Source organism: Styela clava, chromosome 7 (assembly GCF_964204865.1).
Source record: "Styela clava chromosome 7, kaStyClav1.hap1.2, whole genome shotgun sequence".
In the NCBI taxonomy this organism is placed as follows: domain Eukaryota; kingdom Metazoa; phylum Chordata; class Ascidiacea; order Stolidobranchia; family Styelidae; genus Styela; species Styela clava.
Genome location: NC_135256.1, coordinates 4,215,327 through 4,233,124, shown reverse-complemented (window position 1 = coordinate 4,233,124; position 17,798 = coordinate 4,215,327). Strand labels below are relative to the sequence as shown.

General features: G+C 38.6%; 1 long non-coding RNA gene across 1 annotated transcript in view; it reads left to right on the top strand.

The window, feature by feature from the left end:
• LOC144425164 (uncharacterized) overlaps positions 1 to 15,717 on the top strand; it is a 158,130-nt gene extending 142,413 nt beyond the window's left edge. Inside the window, exon 2 of the long non-coding RNA XR_013477341.1 lies at positions 15,582 to 15,717. This is a non-coding gene — a long non-coding RNA (uncharacterized LOC144425164). The remainder of the gene's footprint in view (positions 1 to 15,581) is intronic.
• Positions 15,718 to 17,798: the final 2,081 nt, after the last annotated feature.

Below are 17,798 nucleotides of genomic sequence, written 5' to 3'. Positions count from 1 at the left end.
TTAACATAATAATAGCATTTGCTCTTCTCTTTCATTATCATAACTAATAGATGGACATTATGTTCTCTGTAATAATAGTAAAAGTAAACTAATATAACATTATAATAGCAAGTTAAACATTTTATAAACGCCAAATACATCGAGATTACTGGCCTCTTATTTTTGGTACAGGTATTTTTTTTTTTGTTTTTTTTTTTTGTTTACTTCTTATAACCATTATTTTTATCTTAAAACTTTCTTCCTTCTTAACCTCTTACCTCTTCTTTCTCTCTATCACTTCTTACTCACTCTTTCTCATTCTCATATTTTCTAGAGGAGACGAGCATCACGTGACAGGGAGAGTTTATATGAGTGTGCACCAAGGTGCATTTCTCCTAACTCTCTTCTGTCACGTAAATGTTCGTCGAATCTAAACATCTGTTCTCTTCTGGTGTTTTTATTTTGCCTGCTTACAGGTATCTACAGGAAAAAAGATCTACCAGCCTCCCCTGAAAAGAACGTAAGTATAAAAAATAAAAAAAGGTAAGTATCGTTGGGTTGAGGCCCAATTAAAAAAAAAAACAAATAAATAAAAAAAAAAAAAAAAAAAAAAAAAAAAGTAAGTTTCTGAGCCGTGGCTCAAATTTATGGCTAGGACAGTAGTGGGTGGTTGGGACTCGCCCTGCGATATGTCAATTTCCAAAAAAAAAAAATTTTTTTTTTTTAAGTCTGTCTGTCCACTTCTCCTCCCCCAATTTCGGGCATTTGACACGTCCCGTCCGCATGGTCATGATAGATGAACCACCGCCTGCCATCATGCTTTTCTGAAATATCGCACTGCGAGGTGTCCTTAGCCGGCTCTGCGCCTGTTTGCCCCGCAATCCTGCCAAAACTACGAATCTGATCTAAATCGGACGCGATGTGAAGCGTCTGTGACGTCATAACAATGCCACAAATAATTTTTGGGAGTTTGAGCGAAAATATTCTATGGCCGAGAGCAGCAGGCCAAATACGCTGCGAATAAATTCGTTGAAGCTCATCATTGATATGTGAAGATAAAACTTACGGGATGGAAAGTAGCAGGCTTATATACGCGAAACAGTAGATTCCATGAAGATAATAAACATGTAACACAAATGCTGTGTCCAGGGCTGGGAGTGGTTAACCTATTCCAGATGGTTAACGGTTACGATTTATTTTAACCGTTAACTGACATCTTAAGTACAAATCATCTTCGAATATGATTACGTTATCGCAAATTTATCTCTTGTGGCATTCAATTCAAAAGAATATTACTAACTGTATGGGCAAGGACTCAATAAATATGGAAGTACCAAGATTGCTGATTATGGAAATTTGACAATGATGAATTCAGAATCAGTTTTCGGTCGATTTCGAAATATATTATTCACGATTTCATTGCAAAATCGGATATTCAATGTCATATCACAAGTGCGCAGTTGATGCCGTTTTTATTTATATGATATATATCTCGAAGTAAAATTTGCACATCGAACACTGATAATTTGTCACATAAATGACGTTTAACAAGGAAATCAGGTTTTCTAAAATACTTCCACACGCCCGAACCACGCTGCCTATCTATTGCAGCAGAGCAATCATGAAACTATCTCGATTCGTGAATAATTATAATAAGCGATACCGGGGATGAGGACACGCGAAATTGCTTTATAAGCATTGTGACTTAACAAGCTGAAATTATAAATTATTACCCCAAACGTCACGCATAGGTTAACAGGTTCATTTTACCCGGTTAACGGTTAAAGTGTTTTCCCCGAAATTCCCAGCCCTAGCAGTGTCCCGATTGCGCATGTATTTCCAAGCCCTTCATCAGTGTTTTTTGGTAAATGTACGTATTTATGAAAATAGTAGCGGGACCTGTGTGAATTGTAGGACAGTTTTATAGGGCGATAAGGGCCCGCCCTGTGTTATACCTTTTCAAAAAAAAAAATTTTTTTTTTTAAAAAAATTTTTGAAATTTTTTTTTTGAAGTCGTCCACCCCACCCCCATTTTTGGGCACTGGACCACTTGGCCATAGATGTACCAGCGTTGCCCGTCATCATGCCTTTTCAAATATTGTGTTCTCAATAATTTGTGTTTTAGTCCTTTTTCGATAATAAAATCTTGCTACCTCTTAGTGGCGCACTGGTTCGACCACCCTGGACTGGGCCAGTGGTATATAAGCCCTGGGCAGGGCCGGAAAAAGGTATTGGAGTATTTGGTTGTATTAAGGTAACAACTAAATTGTGGTTTTTGCCAACCCGCTCCAATTCTTGGTATATTGGGAGTGGCCTCTCCTTCTTGTAGTTTCTGAGGCCACCCCGGCGTTTCTTTAACGAATTCGTTTAGTATTTCGTTATATGCTCTGTTTGCTTGTTACCTTTGTTAACTTATAATCCTGAGTTAGTTTATAGTTATATCGTCTACTACCCTAACAGGTAGCTCAGTATATATAGCCTTTTAGTAGAAATCCCTTTTCATAAATTGTCTTGGTTGCTGAGTGTATTTCTTTATGTCTGCCAGGACACACTTGCCTCTCGGCGCTGGTGTAAACCAGAGTGTCTCTGGCAGACAGATGGCTGCTGAATCAACTGTTGCAACTTTGCCGGCTTCTTCCTCGGCGCCAAAGCCATTGTTTTCTAGTGTTGCTGCGTCGTTGCCAAAAGTTGCCAACATCAAAGACCTTCAAGTACGTCGTGGAGAGTCAGTAGACGCGTTGACATCAAAGGACATTCCTACAGTCTCCGCGTTCTACGAGCTCTTCACGACAGTTGAACAGCTTCGTCCTTTTAAAAGCCTGGTAGAAGGAATTTTTCCGATAAATAAAAATCTCTGGAACGTAACTTTCAGTTCCGCAGATGGTGGACATCGAGAAAAGTTTTTGACATCCGTAGGAAGCCAACTCGACACCCCATCTGGTCCCATAATATTCTCTCTTCCGCGTGGGGCTGGCACGCGTATTAGTGTCCGCGGAATCCCAACTGAGGCGACTATAGAGCAGTTAACAACAATGCTCAATTCGCTAAAGTTTGGAAAAATCCGCAGAGTATACAAGATATGTCTTAAAAACACGAAAGTGTATAATGGATATATCCAAGCGATCGTTGATGATTTTAATAAGATCAATTTTCCAGATTTTATTAACGTTTGCGGTATACGATGCAAAACCTACTTGCCAGCGGACCTTTATGTCAAGCATTGCTTGAATTGCTTCGCTTCCGGGCATTTAGCCCGGGAGTGTGTGAATCCCCCCTCATGCCGCAAGTGCAAACAATCTGGGCATGTGCAGAGGGACTGCACCGACTTCCCTGCGCTTCCACCTGCCAGGAAAGCACCGAGCGAAGATCCACCACGTCGTGATCCTCCTGTAAAAACATCCAAAGCAGTGGTGAGGACCACGAGATATAGCTTTTCTAAAGCTCCATCAACCTCCTCACCAATGCTAGTACAGGAGGATGATGAAATTAATATTATAACTGAAAGAACTTCTACTAGTAATCCTAGTAATTTTCTCAGTCGGGTGACGGTGGACATCCACCCAATCCCGGCTGAAGTTAAAGAGTATTCTGATTCGCTAGAATCGGAAAACTCTAACCTGGATAAAAATAACAAAAATGAGGCAGAAAATAATAACAGTAGTCCTGGAAAGGACTCGGATGACTTGGAAAAAATTTGCGATGAAAACAGCTCTTTCGAAGTTGGCGTTCTTGATGTCGCCAAGCTTTCGGAGAGCGGCGAAGAAGATCACGCGTCGTTTCGTAAGAAACTGCGCAGCCATCGCAAATCCAAGGAGCCGGGTCCGGACTGGGACTACTCAAATATCGAAAAACCTGTCTTTAGGGACGAAAAAAGGGGACGGGAGAGTTCGTCGTCAGGCGCTTCATCATCTCTTCCCCCCAGTAAATCCCGTATTTTTTCTGAATTGCCTGTCGGTGAAGAAAAACATAACGATTAACTCTAATTCTTCATAATTCCCCTTCTATTTTTATAGAATTTTCTTCTATTGGTGGATTACCACCTGTATTAATATTAACTATAATGGTTGTACATTTTCTAATAGCTCAATACTTCACGTAATAACTTTCGTACACATTATAGTGAATTGCATCATGTCGATTTATAATGTAATAATTTTTCTAATCTCTCTTCTTTGATGGATTTTCTGAGCATAGCCTCACTAAATGTAAATGGGCTCTACTCAAATAGACTCAGGCTACGTCTCTGGTTGCAGAGACATAGACCTGAGATTATATCCCTGCAGCAAATCCATCGCTGCAAAAAAGAAGATATCGATGCATGGGCTACAGAGATAGGATATATCGCGCATCTCAACACCATTCTCCTCCATGAAGATCCTAATATTAGATACTTCAGGGCTGGAACGGGAATTTTAATTAAAAATAAGATCCCTTGTACGGCTTTGACGTATAAGGTTTTAATCCCGTATAGACTCTGCCGACTGGATTTTTTCTATAATAATAATAATTTTTCTTTGATCAACTCCTATGTTCCGTCGGTACGAGGTACTATACAGACCCAATTCATGGAGGATATGTGCGGTATTCTCCAAACTCTCGATCCCCTGTATTCAATTATAATAACTGGAGATTTTAATTCTGTCTTGGATGAGCGTGATGTTTTAATTAATCATCATTTTAAACTCTCCAAGGCAGAAAAAATACTAGGACAATCCTTTAAAGAACTAGGCATGGTGGATATTTTTCGCAGGAGACATCCTGCTGGACAACTATATACTTGTACAATAGGCACACAGTCACGTAGAATCGATCGGATCTATGTCTCCGAAAACTACGTGTACTGTGTGAAAAATATCCTCCATATAATTAATACCGTTTCCGACCACACCCTTGTCCAAGTCCTTGAATTAAAGTCTTCTATGAAGATAAGGTGGGGGAAGGGTGTGTGGAAAAATAATATAGCCTTTTATGAGGATCCCTTATATGTTGACATCATTGCCAATTTATATAAAGAATTGGTCCACCATTTAGAAGATTACTCTCTCATCCAGAAATGGTGGGATTATGTAAAATATCGCATCAGAAAAGCCACTTCTGCTTATTCATTCAAAATAGCAGAAGAAAATAGAAAGAAAAGATCAGATATGGAATATTTTATAAAAGAACGTCAAAATAATAGTGAAATTATAAATCTCCGAAACGAACTCCGTCTTCAACAAGAAAAAAAATTGGAATATATTAAACTAAAAGCTCGGATCTAGGACACAGAAGAGGGTGAAGAGCCCACTAAAATCTTCTTCCAAAAAATTAAACAAAGGGAACAGGAAACGACTATCGTTCAACTGAAAGATAAATTTGGCATTATAAAAGATAAAAAAGAAGATATTATTAACGTAGTCCATAATTTCTATCATAGTCTGTGGGGAACCACATCAAAAATTGATGTGGCGACCCAAGACGAGTATATAAAAATTATGGAGTCTACCCGATTAACGGAAGAAGACAACCAAATAATTGAAGACTGGGCGACCGAAGAGGAAATTTTTAATATAATAAAGGGAATGGAGAGCGGCAAGTTGCCGGGATTCGACGGCTTGTCGAAGGAATTTTATCTGACCTTCTGGAATCTAATTAAAAAGGAATTTCTTATTCTAATTAACAATGTTTTGTTTTCTGGGATCCTCCCAGAATCTTCGAAAAAAGCGCGCGTAAAATTAATTTTTAAGAAAGTCGACGTTTCAGATTTGAAAAATTGGCGTCCGATATCAAATCTGAACGTCGACTATAAAATCATAACCAAACTTTTGACAAATCGTCTTTTAATTCCTCTCTCCGGCATAATAAGTACTACCCAAAAATGCACCATCCAGGGACGTAGTATCTTCGATATTCACTATAACATCAACAGTGCAATATCATATGCCAATATTAAGAACATTCCTATTTATATAATTCAATAGATAATATCAAGGCGTTTGATATGGTCAACCACAATTACCTTTTGAGACTACTCGAGGTGATTGATTTGGGCCCAAACGCCTTGAGATTAATAAAATCCATATACACGGACATAATTAGCGTTATAGAGGTGAATGGGGCGTTTACCAAAAAAAATTAGCATACTCAGGGGCATCCGTCAAGGATGTCCCCTGAGTATGTTATTGTATACCATCAATGTAAAGCCCCTCAGCCGCCGTGTATTAAATAATAGCTTAATAAATGGGTTAAGAATTGGTAATTTTCATTACAAATTGGACCAGTACGCGGACGATGCCAATTTCACGGTATCGGACGTGTACTCGGTTGATGCCATATTTAATGAATTGGAGTCTTTTCGTCTGGCCACTGGCCAGACAATTAATAAAGAAAAAACTAAAATATTATGTACAAATAAAAAGGCAAGAGAATTAATATCATACTCTGCCTATAATATTTTTGTACATGATAGTATTTATATTTTGGGCATATACTTCGGGAAAAATCGCGCGAACCGAACTTGGGACGAAAAAATCGCCAAGATAGTAAAAATTATTAATTTAAATAAAACAAGATCTCTGTCTTGGTATGGCAAGATCATGGTAATTGATTCCATGGTCTTGTCTCGAATCCTTTTCAACGCGAGGTCGGTAGAAATACCACCTCGTGTAATTAAATCCATTGACAGGAATATTTTTTCTTTTCTCTGGTCGTCAGATCCTATGGAGGTTTTAGGCAGGCGGATTCTTCGGAATGATAAGTCTAAGGGTGGAATGGGGGTTCCTTGTTTAACAACTAAAATAGTTGCATGCCAAGTTGAAAGATTCCATCAACTGGCCTCTCTTGTTAACCCCACTCAATTGTGGCATAGAGAGGCCCAGTATTCGCTTGGCAGCAAAATGATCTCGGTTAATTCGAAATTATTCAGCAACTCGATCCCCCATTCCATGCAAATTCCAGAATCGTGGCTCAAAGCACTCAATACGTTTAATGCTTTGAAAAATCTGGGCTTGATTGGGAATCCGCCTGTCTTTCCTCCATTTATAGGAAACTACTGGGCGACAGAGAGGAATATCCTCCCACAAACATCGATTGGGAGCGCGTGCATCTCCTTGGTCATTATAAACTTCATTTCAGCAATCCCGAAAGGGAATTTTCCTATAGGATTGTCCGCAACGGTTTTCTCTTTGGACATCGCCGGATGCGGACCGGCTTTAAATATAATAGACAAAATAATAAACTCCTCAAACTCAACTGTAAGTTTTGCAATAATGGTGTGGATAACACCCAGCATATTTTCCTCAAATGCAGATATTGCCTTGGCATGGCGTCCGAAATCTTTAAAATTTCAAACCGTCAGGGCTTATGGAACATTACATTCCAGCCCACGGATGGTGGGTCAACGCGAGATAACTTTTTAAATAGCGTTGATAATAGCTTGGACACTCCTCTTGGTAATTTAAAATTTGGTTTACCCCGTGGCCCCGGCACACGCATCAGTGTTCGAAGTATACCGACTGAAGCCACGCAGGAGCAGATCAAATCAATGCTGAATTCTCTAAATTTTGGTTCAGTTAGGCGGGTATTTAAGATCAACCTAAAAAACACCCGGGTGTACAACGGTTATGTGCAAGCCATCGTTGATGACTTCGAGATCTCCCGATTTCATCAACGTTGGTGGAATGCGTTGTAAAACGTATCTTCCTCCAGACCTGTACGTTAAGTCCTGCCTTAACTGTTTCCAAAACTGGGCATTTGGCCCGAGATTGTGTTCAGCCACCATCCTGTCGTCGTTGCAAGAAGTCGGGACATATTCAGCGAGAGTGTCCGGAATTTCCAGCTCTACCATCTGCTGAGAAACCAGTTTGCGATGCAACACCTCGCACAAGCTCTCCTGATGTGCCCGCTATAGTGGCTTTGGAAAACCCTAAATCTGCTAGATATAGTTTTTCTGAAGTTAGCTCTGACCCATCTTTGTCACAGCGACGTTCGGAAAAAAAAAATATTGAATATGAAAACCCCCCTGATAAGCCCAATAAATATTCTAGTTTGGTCAGGGTTAAATTACATCCTATCCCGACCAATCTTAAGGAAATTACTGACTCATTGGAGTCGAATCCTCCTAATTTAAAGGGTAAATCAGGTGAGGAAAATAATGATAGTGAAAAATCGGTTGGAGACCCGGAAAACTTTGAAGTAATTTTTAAGGATAATATCCAAGAGAATGAGAGCTTTTCGGAAGATAGTCCGTTAAACCTGGCCAAACTTTCGGAGAGCTCAGATGAAGATCATGAGTCTCTTAAAAAAAACTTAGAAACCATGGTAAAACCAATGAACCGGGTCCAGAGTGGGATTTTTCTCCGATAGACCAACCCTCTGTTTTTAGAGATGAAAAAAGGGGTCGTGAGAGTTCGTCTGGAACATCTGACACCTCTCTAGTCCTACCTCCTAGTAAATCTAGGATATTTTTTGTGGCGCCTGCCGTAGAAAAAAAATAGTACAATTATTCCCAATTCCTCAATCTCTTCTATCTTAATCCCTATAATATTTTGGGAGAAGAAACATCCGTTTTTGGTCTTCTATTATTGGTAGTATTTTGTACCAGTTTTAATACTAATACTATACTTGGTTTTCGTAACTTTAACCACACTATAGTAATCTGTATAATGTTAATATAGTATTTAACTTGGTACTTTTCACTCGTCATTCACGCAATGGATTCTTTAAGCATAGCCACGCTTAACATCAACGGGCTAAGTACTAATAAGCTCAAGCTGAATCTCTGGCTCCAGAGTCAGAGACCTGATATTATTGCTCTGCAACAAGTTCATCGTTGCAACTATAATATCATTGTAACTTGGGCCAACGATCTGGGTTACACTGCACATCTCAACACAATCTCTCATGAAGAAACATCTTTAAAATACTTCAGGGCTGGAACTGGGTTTTTAATTAATAATAATGTCTCTTTTGTAGATGTTATATATAATAATTTAATTCCCTACAGGCTTGACAGAATGGATTTTTCTTTTGATAATAACAATTACTGCATTATAAATGCGTATGTTCCTTCTGTTAGGGGGCACGTCCAGACAGATTTCATTGAAAAGATGTGCAGTGTGATCCAGACCCTGGATCCATTGTTATATTTAATAATAGCCGGCGATTTTAACTCTGTCCTAGATGAGCGTAATGTTCTCAATAAACATCATTTTTAGCTGTCTAGGGAAGAGAAAATATTAGGATCAGCTTTACAAGCTTCCAACATGGTGGATATTTACCGGTATTAAATATCCTGCCGGCCAGTTTTACACCTGTATAATTGGGACACAGTCACGCAGGATAGACAGAATTTATGTCTCTGAAAACCTCGTGACTAGTGTCAAAAATATCCACCATATAATTAACACCGCTTCTGACCACACCCTTGTCCCAGTCCTTGAATTAAGATAAGGTGGGGCAAGGGTGCCTGGAAAAATAACACCAGCATATATGGTGATGTAAACTATATAACTATAATAAAACAAACATATAACGATTTAGTTCTCCGAATGGATGAATTCTCCCATATCCAGAAATGCTGGGACTTTGTAAAATATAGCCTCCGTAGAACATCAATTGCGTATTCTATTCAAAAAGCAAATGAAATAAGAATGAAAAAGAAACACCTGGACCATCTGGTAAAAGAGGGCATTGACAACCAGAAGATTACTAAACTCCGCCAAGAACTTCTTCTTCATCAAAATATTAAATTAGACTACATCAAATTAAAAGCAAAAATTGAGGAAACGGAGATCGGCGAAAGACCATCTAAAATATTTTTTCAGAAGATCAAAAAAAGAGAAGCCAAAACCTCAATTTCAAAACTAAAAGATGAATCCGGAATTCTAAAAGAAAACCCTAAAGAAATATTGGATGTAGTCGAAAATTTTTACACTAACCTTTGGGGAACTGTGTCAGATATTGATGCAGTGACCCAAAAAGAGTATCTGGACACAATTAATAATACATCTCTGTCTCAGGAAGATTTAGATCACATATCGGAATTTAGTGATGAAGAAGAAGTTCTTAGCATTATAAAAGATATGGACAATGGGAAGTCGCCAGGTCTTGACGGCTTCTCCAAAGAATTTTATATCGCGTTCTGGCCCATAACTAAAAACCAATTCATAATTTTAATTAATAATATTTTGTTATCTGGAATATTGCCAGATTCCTTTAAAAAATCGCGCGTTCGTTTAATTTATAAGAAAGCCGACGCTTCAGATTTGAGAAATTGGCGTCCGATCTCAAATCTGAACGTCGACTATAAGATCATTGCAAAACTCATTACCAGACGCCTTATCTTATACGACCCATATCAAAGGAAATTAACATACTCAGGATCATTCGTCAAGGATGTCCCCCGAGTATGCTCCTGTACACCATCAATGTGGAGCCCCTGAGCCGAAGAATATTATCTAATAATTTAATCAAAGGAATAAAGATTGGAAAATTCGAGCATAAAATGGACCAGTATGCGGACGATGCAACTTTTGCCGTGTCTGATGCATACTCGGTGGATTCTATATTTAAAGAATTGGATATTTTTCGTTCTTCTACAGGACAAGCAATTAATATGGATAAGACAGAAATCCTTTGCACCAATAAACGGGCCAGAGACTTACTATCTTACTCGGTCCATAATCGGTTTGCAAAGGATTCTGTCAAAATTTTAGGTATTTACTTTGGCAAAGACCAAGAAACCAAAACTTGGCAGGAAAAAATAATTAAAATTAATAAAATAATAAATTTTAGTAAAACTAGATCTCTTTCCTGGTACGGTAAGATAACTATAATTAACTCATTAATCCTGTCCCAGGTCCTGTTCAATGCGAGATCGGTAGCAATACCGACTCAAACTGTACAGGCAATAGAGAGGTCCATTTTTTCCTTTCTTTGGTCTTGGAGCCCACGGAGATAATAAGCAGGAGGATTCTGCAGGATGACATGGATAAAGGCGGGATGGGCGTGGTTGTTCTCAAGACTAAAATTGCTGCTTGCCAGGCTGAAAAACTCAAACAACTGGTCTCTCTAACTAATCCCAGTCAGTTCTGGCATAGAGAGGCCCAGTACAGCCTGGGAAGCAGAATAAAAATCAATCCATCTTTATTTAATAATTCCATGACACGCCCCATGTCTTCCTGAATCTTGGTCGATTAGGCCCAATCTTTTTCAAAGACTGTCCTTTTCGATCGATGAATGGGGATCCTCCAACTTGCGTAATATCTATCGCAAGCTCCTTGGAGAACGTACAGAACATCCTCCAACTGATGTCGACTGGGAACGTGTACATCTTCTCAGTCGACATCTTAAAAAACATTTTAATAACCACGAACGAGAGATTTCATTTAGGGTTGCGCGGAGCGGTTTTTTATTCGGACAACGGCGGAAGCGAACGGGGTTTAAATATAATAAATTTAATAACCGTCTGCTGAAGCTAAATTGCAAGTTTTGCAACGCCGGGCTGGATACTACCCAGCGTATTTTCTTGGAATGCATCGTTTGTCTTGACATGTCATCGAGAATCCTGAATTTCTTAAATCAAGTAAGTTTAAGTGCAATAAGTGTTCATATGGGAGAAATCCTATATAACACTTATAATAATAATTGTGCTTTATCGGTTTTAAAGATCTTTCAAATCTTTAAAGTCCAGATAATTAACTTGAAAAAGGTTATTGATAAAGAGGATCGATATGTCAGGACAAACGATGTAAATAATATAATAAAATCAGTTATAGGGAATTTTTATCAACATCTCTAGGAGCGTGAGACAAAGTATGGCGATATTATAATATATGAGTTGCTTCCATTGGAAGGAGATTCTATCCGGATACAACATTTAATAATTGAAGTTCTCATGTTTCAAGACATTTATAATCTCCTATGACATTCTTTTTCTTCCAGAAATAACTATTTAAACAATATATGTGTTACTTATCTATTATTACATTTATAAAAGTAACATTAAGTTCCTTGTAATGATAATGAAATAATATATTTTAACATAATAATATCATTTGCTCTTCTCTTTCATTATCATAACTAATAGATGGACATTATGTTCTCTGTAATAGTAGTAAAAGTAAACTAATATAACATTATAATAGCAAGTTAAACATTTTATAAACGCCAAATACATCAAGATTACTGGCCTCTTTTTTTTGGTACAGGTATTTTTTTTTGTTTACTTCTTATAATCATTATTTTTTTCTTAATATAACTTTCTTCTTTCATAACCTCTTAACTCTTCTTTCTCTCTATCACTTCTTACTCACTCTTTCTCATATTTTCTAGAGGAGACGAGCATCACGTGACAGGGAGAGTTTAGTTTATATGAGTGTGCATCAAGGTGCATTTCTCCTAACTCTCTTCTGTCACGTAAATGTTCGTCGAATCTAAACATCTGTTCTCTTCTGGTGTTTTTATTTTGCCTGCTTACAGGTATTTACAGGAAAAAAGATCTACCCGCCTCCCCTGAAATGAACGTAAGTATTAAAAAAAGGTAAGTATCGTTGGGTTGAGGCCCAATTTATTAAAAAAAAAAAAAAGTAAGTTTCTGAGCCATGGCTCAAATTTATGGCTAGGACAGTAGTGGGGTGGTTGGGACTCGCCCTGCGATATGTCAATTTACGAATTTTTATTTTTTTTTCAAGTCTGTCTGTCCACTCCTCCTCCCACAATTTCGGGCATTTGACACGTCCCGTCCACATGGTCATGATAGATGAACCACCGCTCGCCATCATGCTTTTCTGAAATATCGCACTGCGAGGTGTCCTTAGCCGGCTCTGCGCCTGTTTGCCCCGCAATCCTGCCAAAACTACGAATCTGATCTAAATCGGACGCGATGTGAAGCGTCTGTGACGTCATAACAATGCCACAAAAATAATCTTTTGGAATTTGAGCGAAAATATTCTATGGCTGAGAGCATTAGGCCAAATAGGCTGCTGATACAGCGAAGAAGTTTGTTGTTAAGAAATTTGCATGCTGTTGCGGAAGATATGCTGCTGATACAGCGAATAAATTCGTTGAAGCTCATCATTGATATGTGAAGATAAAACTTACGAGATGGAAAGTAGCAGGCCTATGGACGCAAAACAGTGGATTCCATGAAGATAATAAACATGTAACACAAATGCTGTGTCTAGGGCTGGCAATGGTTAACCTATTTCAGATGGTTAACGGTTATGATTTTTTTTAACCGGTAACTGACATCTTAGGTACAAATCATCTTCGTACCGTACAATTTCTTCGAATGTGACTACGTTATCGCAAATTTATCTCTTGTGTCATTTAATTCAAAACAATATTACTAACTGTATGAGCAAGGACTCAATAAATGTGAAAATTATGGATGTACCAAGATTGCTGACTATGGAAATTTGACAATGATGAATTCAGAATCAGTTTTCTGTCGATTTCGAAATATATTGTTCACGATTTTATTGCAAAATAGGATATTCAATGTCATACCAGAAGTGCGCAGTTGATGCCGTTTTTATTTATATGATATACCGTATTTATTCGATTATAACGCGCAAAATTTTGAACTGAATTTTAGGCAAAAATCAATGCTGCGCGTTATACACGAGGTCTGAGAAATGCGGTATTGAAAATGTGGTTTTAAACATCTGAAACGTGCGTGCGCTCGCGCATGCACATTCCAATGCAGGACGATTTCGTGCAAGCACACGCACATGCGACAGCTCAGCGTGCGTTTGACATTCGTGCAAGCGTTCGATTTCGTGCAAGCACACGCACATGCGACAGCTCAGCATGCGTTTGACATTCCCGCTGCGTTGAGAATATTTATTTGCCATTATCGTACTGTACTGTAGATACCCATTATATATTACCCATTATCTATTATGGCAAGACAAAAACGTTCTGCATATAGGGCTGCATTCAAACTGGAGGTTGTTGATTATGCGAAACTCATGGAAATAGAAAAGCTTCTAGAGAATTCAATGTACCAGAGACAAATGTCAGAGATTGGAGAAAGCAGAAAGTTGTTCTAAAAGATATGAACAAAACAAAGAAAGCGCGGCGAGGGAGACAAGCCCGGTACCCAGAGTTGGAGAAGGAGCTTTATGATTGGATAGTTGATCAAAGATCTAGTGGGTACATCGTCACTTCGCTCCATATTAGACTCCGTGCACAAAAGATTTGCAAAGATTCAACCTTTAAAGCATCTAATGGTTGGGCACAAACGTTTATGAGAAGGCATGGACTTGCACTACGCCAGAAAACAAAAATTGCACAAAAGTTGCCTCAAGATTTAGAAGAAACCCAAACAGAAATCGAACAGTTGTTTGGTGAATCAGAGACTGAATCCGATTTTGAAGAGTTTTGAATTACTGTGTGCTTTTAATAAATTTTTGTTCATGCTGTGAGTTGTTACCTTATGTGCTTACCAGTAGTTAGTAGAGAAAAAATAAAAAAAAGAATTTTATACCAATTTTCATTCAAAATTTAAAGGTACGCGTTATACACGAGTGCGCGTTATAATTGAATAAATACGGTATATCTCGAAGTAAAATTTGCACATCGAACACTGATAATTTGTCACATAAATGACGTTTAACAAGGGAATTTTTCTAAAATACTTCCACACGCCCGAACCACGCTGCCTATCTATTGCAGCAGAGCAATCATGAAACTATCTCGATTCGTGAATAATTTTAATAGGCGATACCGGGGATAAGGACGCGCGAAATTGCTTTATAAGCATTGTGACGTAACAAGCTGAAATTATAAATTATAACGCCAAACGTCACGCATCGGTTAACCGGTCAATTCGACCCGGTTAACGGTTGAAGTGTTTTCCCCGAAATTCCCAGCCCTAGCTGTGTCCCGATTGCGCATGTATTTCCAAGCCCTTCATCAGTGTTTTTTTGGTAAATGTACGTATTTATGAAAATAGTAGCTGGACCTGTGTGAATTGTAGGACAGTTTTATATGGCGATAAGGGCTCGCCCTGTGTTATACCTTTTCAAAAAAAAAAAAAAATTTTGAAATTTTTTTTAGGTCTGTTCACCCCACCCCCATTTTTGGGCACTGGACCATACATGTACCAGCGTTGTTCGACATCATGCCTTTTTCAAATATTGTGTTCTCAAGAATTTGTGTTTTAGTCCTTTCTCGATAATAAAAACTTTGCTACCTCTTAGTGGCGCACTGGTTCGACCACCCTGGACCGGGCCAGTGGTATATAAGCCCTGGGCAGGGCCGGAAAAAGGTATTGGAAAATTTGTTTGTATTAAGGTACAACTAAATTGTGGCATTGCCAGCCCGCTCCAATTCTTGGTGTATTGGGAGTGGCCTCTCCTTCTTGGAATTTCTTGAGGCCCTCTCGGCGTTTCTTTTATAGATCGTTACCGTATAGGATATTGGGTAATTTTGCTGGTTTTGGTTAAGTTACGTGTTTAGACTTGAAGTCATACTAATCTTAAAATTAGAAGCAATCTCTCAGTCATAAAATACGTAACAATTAGACGTCCTGTAAGGTACGATGACGATAACGCGTCATGCCCTAAGGATACCAAAACCAGCATAAAAGCGACCAATCGTTAGGAGAGAAAAGAAAGGATAACGATGAACAAGTAATTAACGAACTCGGGCTTGCAGTGAAACTTTGATTTTATGTGACTTATCAGTCATGACTTGGAACTGTTCTTTGTATTTGTAAATATACAATTGCAATATATGTATTCGGTACCAGGAGTATGTCTTCTTCATAAGATCAGATCAGAAACAACAGCAATACAGAAATTATAGCAAAAAAACATATTGTTCCCTAAAACCGCTTTTGTTTCTACTTGGTTTGTGTTGTACTATTTAACTTATGTAGTCCTGTTTTTTTTTTTACTGTCCCTCTACTACCATAAATAATAGTTTAGTACCTCTTCTCGTATAGTAAATTTCGATTGTAATAGTAAGTAGTTTTTTTCATATTCGTAGATAATTTTTTTATGTCCGCCAGGACACACATGCCTCTCGGCACTGACTCGCGTCAGAGTGTCCTCGGCAGACAAGTTCCTGCTGCAACATCTGCCGTGCCGATTTCACAGCCTCCAACATCCAGGCCTCTTTTCTCTAGAGTTGCTGCCTCTATTCCTAAGGTAGCTAACGTTAGATGTGTTGAAGTCAGCAGAGGCGAGTCGATCGATGTCATCACAACAAAGGACATCTCGACCGTCTCGGAATTCTTTGATCTATTTAGTACTGTGGAAAAACTACGCCCATATAAAACCCTAGTCGGAGAAATTTTTCCAATCCGCCAGGGTATTTGGAATTTGACTTTCCAACCCACGGATGGACGACCAACACGAGATACATTTCTTGAAAGTGTTGGTAGTAAAATTTATACTCCATTAGGTACCATTAATCTCTCCCTGCCTCGCGGTCCTGGAACCCGCATTAGCGTGCGTGGTATTCCGACTGAAGCCACAGTCGAGCGATTAACAACACTGCTCAACTCTTTTAACTGTGGCAAGGTGCGGCATGTTTTTAAAATATACCTACGTAACACCAATGTGTATAACGGCTACGTACAAGCCATCATTGACGACTTCTGAGAAGTCCAACTTTCCCGATTTCGGCAATGCTGTTGGACTACGTTGCAAAACATACTTACCTCCCGAACTCTATACCAAATCCTGCTTGAATTGTTTTCAGGCGGTTCATCTGGTTAGAGAGTGTGTGATGCCTCCGTCCTGCCGTCTTTGCAAAAAATCCGGCCATGTGCAGCGAGAGTGCACTGACTTCCCTGCAATAACACCAGCAGTGGAACGAAGTAGCGAGCCTCAACTCCAGGTTAACTCTCCTGCCAAGGTTGTTGCAAAGACGTCTGGTAGATACAGCTCTACCAACATAACATCTGCAGCTGTAATATCACAGGATCGGCTGAAAAATAAAAATATTTAAATAAAGGAAAAATCTGCTGCTGCTGGTAAATCTAAGTCTCTCGGTCGGGTTAGGGTGGACATACACCCTATTCCGACTGACGCTTGTGATATCTCGGATTCGCTGGAGTCCGAGAAGCCGGGCGTGAAGAATAAATAAATAAAAAAATAATCATCTGACTACCTTCAATTGCATTCTTTTCACAATTTTCTTCTTCATAGTGGTTTTGAAAGTATACCTGGTGGGCACTCATTTGTGGCAAGATTTGTTCCAGGAAGGTATATGACTCTTCCCATATTAATTTCAATAGTTTAATATCAGCTACTCAGGATCTTCCCACAGTAAATCTACATTGGCAATATTTTCCAAACTGGTATTTTTTTTCTATACTGCTTCAAATTATGTATCAACGTGGAGGCCAAGGCAGCAGCAGCAGCAAAAACAAAGCTTATGAAAGGAACACTTAGGTCTTATATTAATACTGGTATAATAAAATATAACATAATATAAGCGAGGCAAATTTCTATCTATTACAAACGCCATATACACCAAGAATTATGGCTTTTTTTGGTAACGGTATTTCTGTATAATTCTTATGATTAATGTATTCTTTTATACTTTCCTTTGTTATTAATATCTTACCTTTTCTCTCTCTCAATTCTTTTTTTTTTCTTTCTTTTCTCTTGTATTTTTTTCCTAGAGGAGACGAGCATCACGTGACAGGGAGAGTTTACATGAGTGTGCGTCAAGGTGCATTTCTCCAAACTCTCTTCTGTCACGGAAGTGTTCGCTGAATCTTAAAATTTGTTTATCTTTTGTTTGGTGCATTATATTTTACCTCTTTAACAGGTATTTAAAGAAAATAACATCTACAAGCCTCCTTTGCAACACGTGAGTAT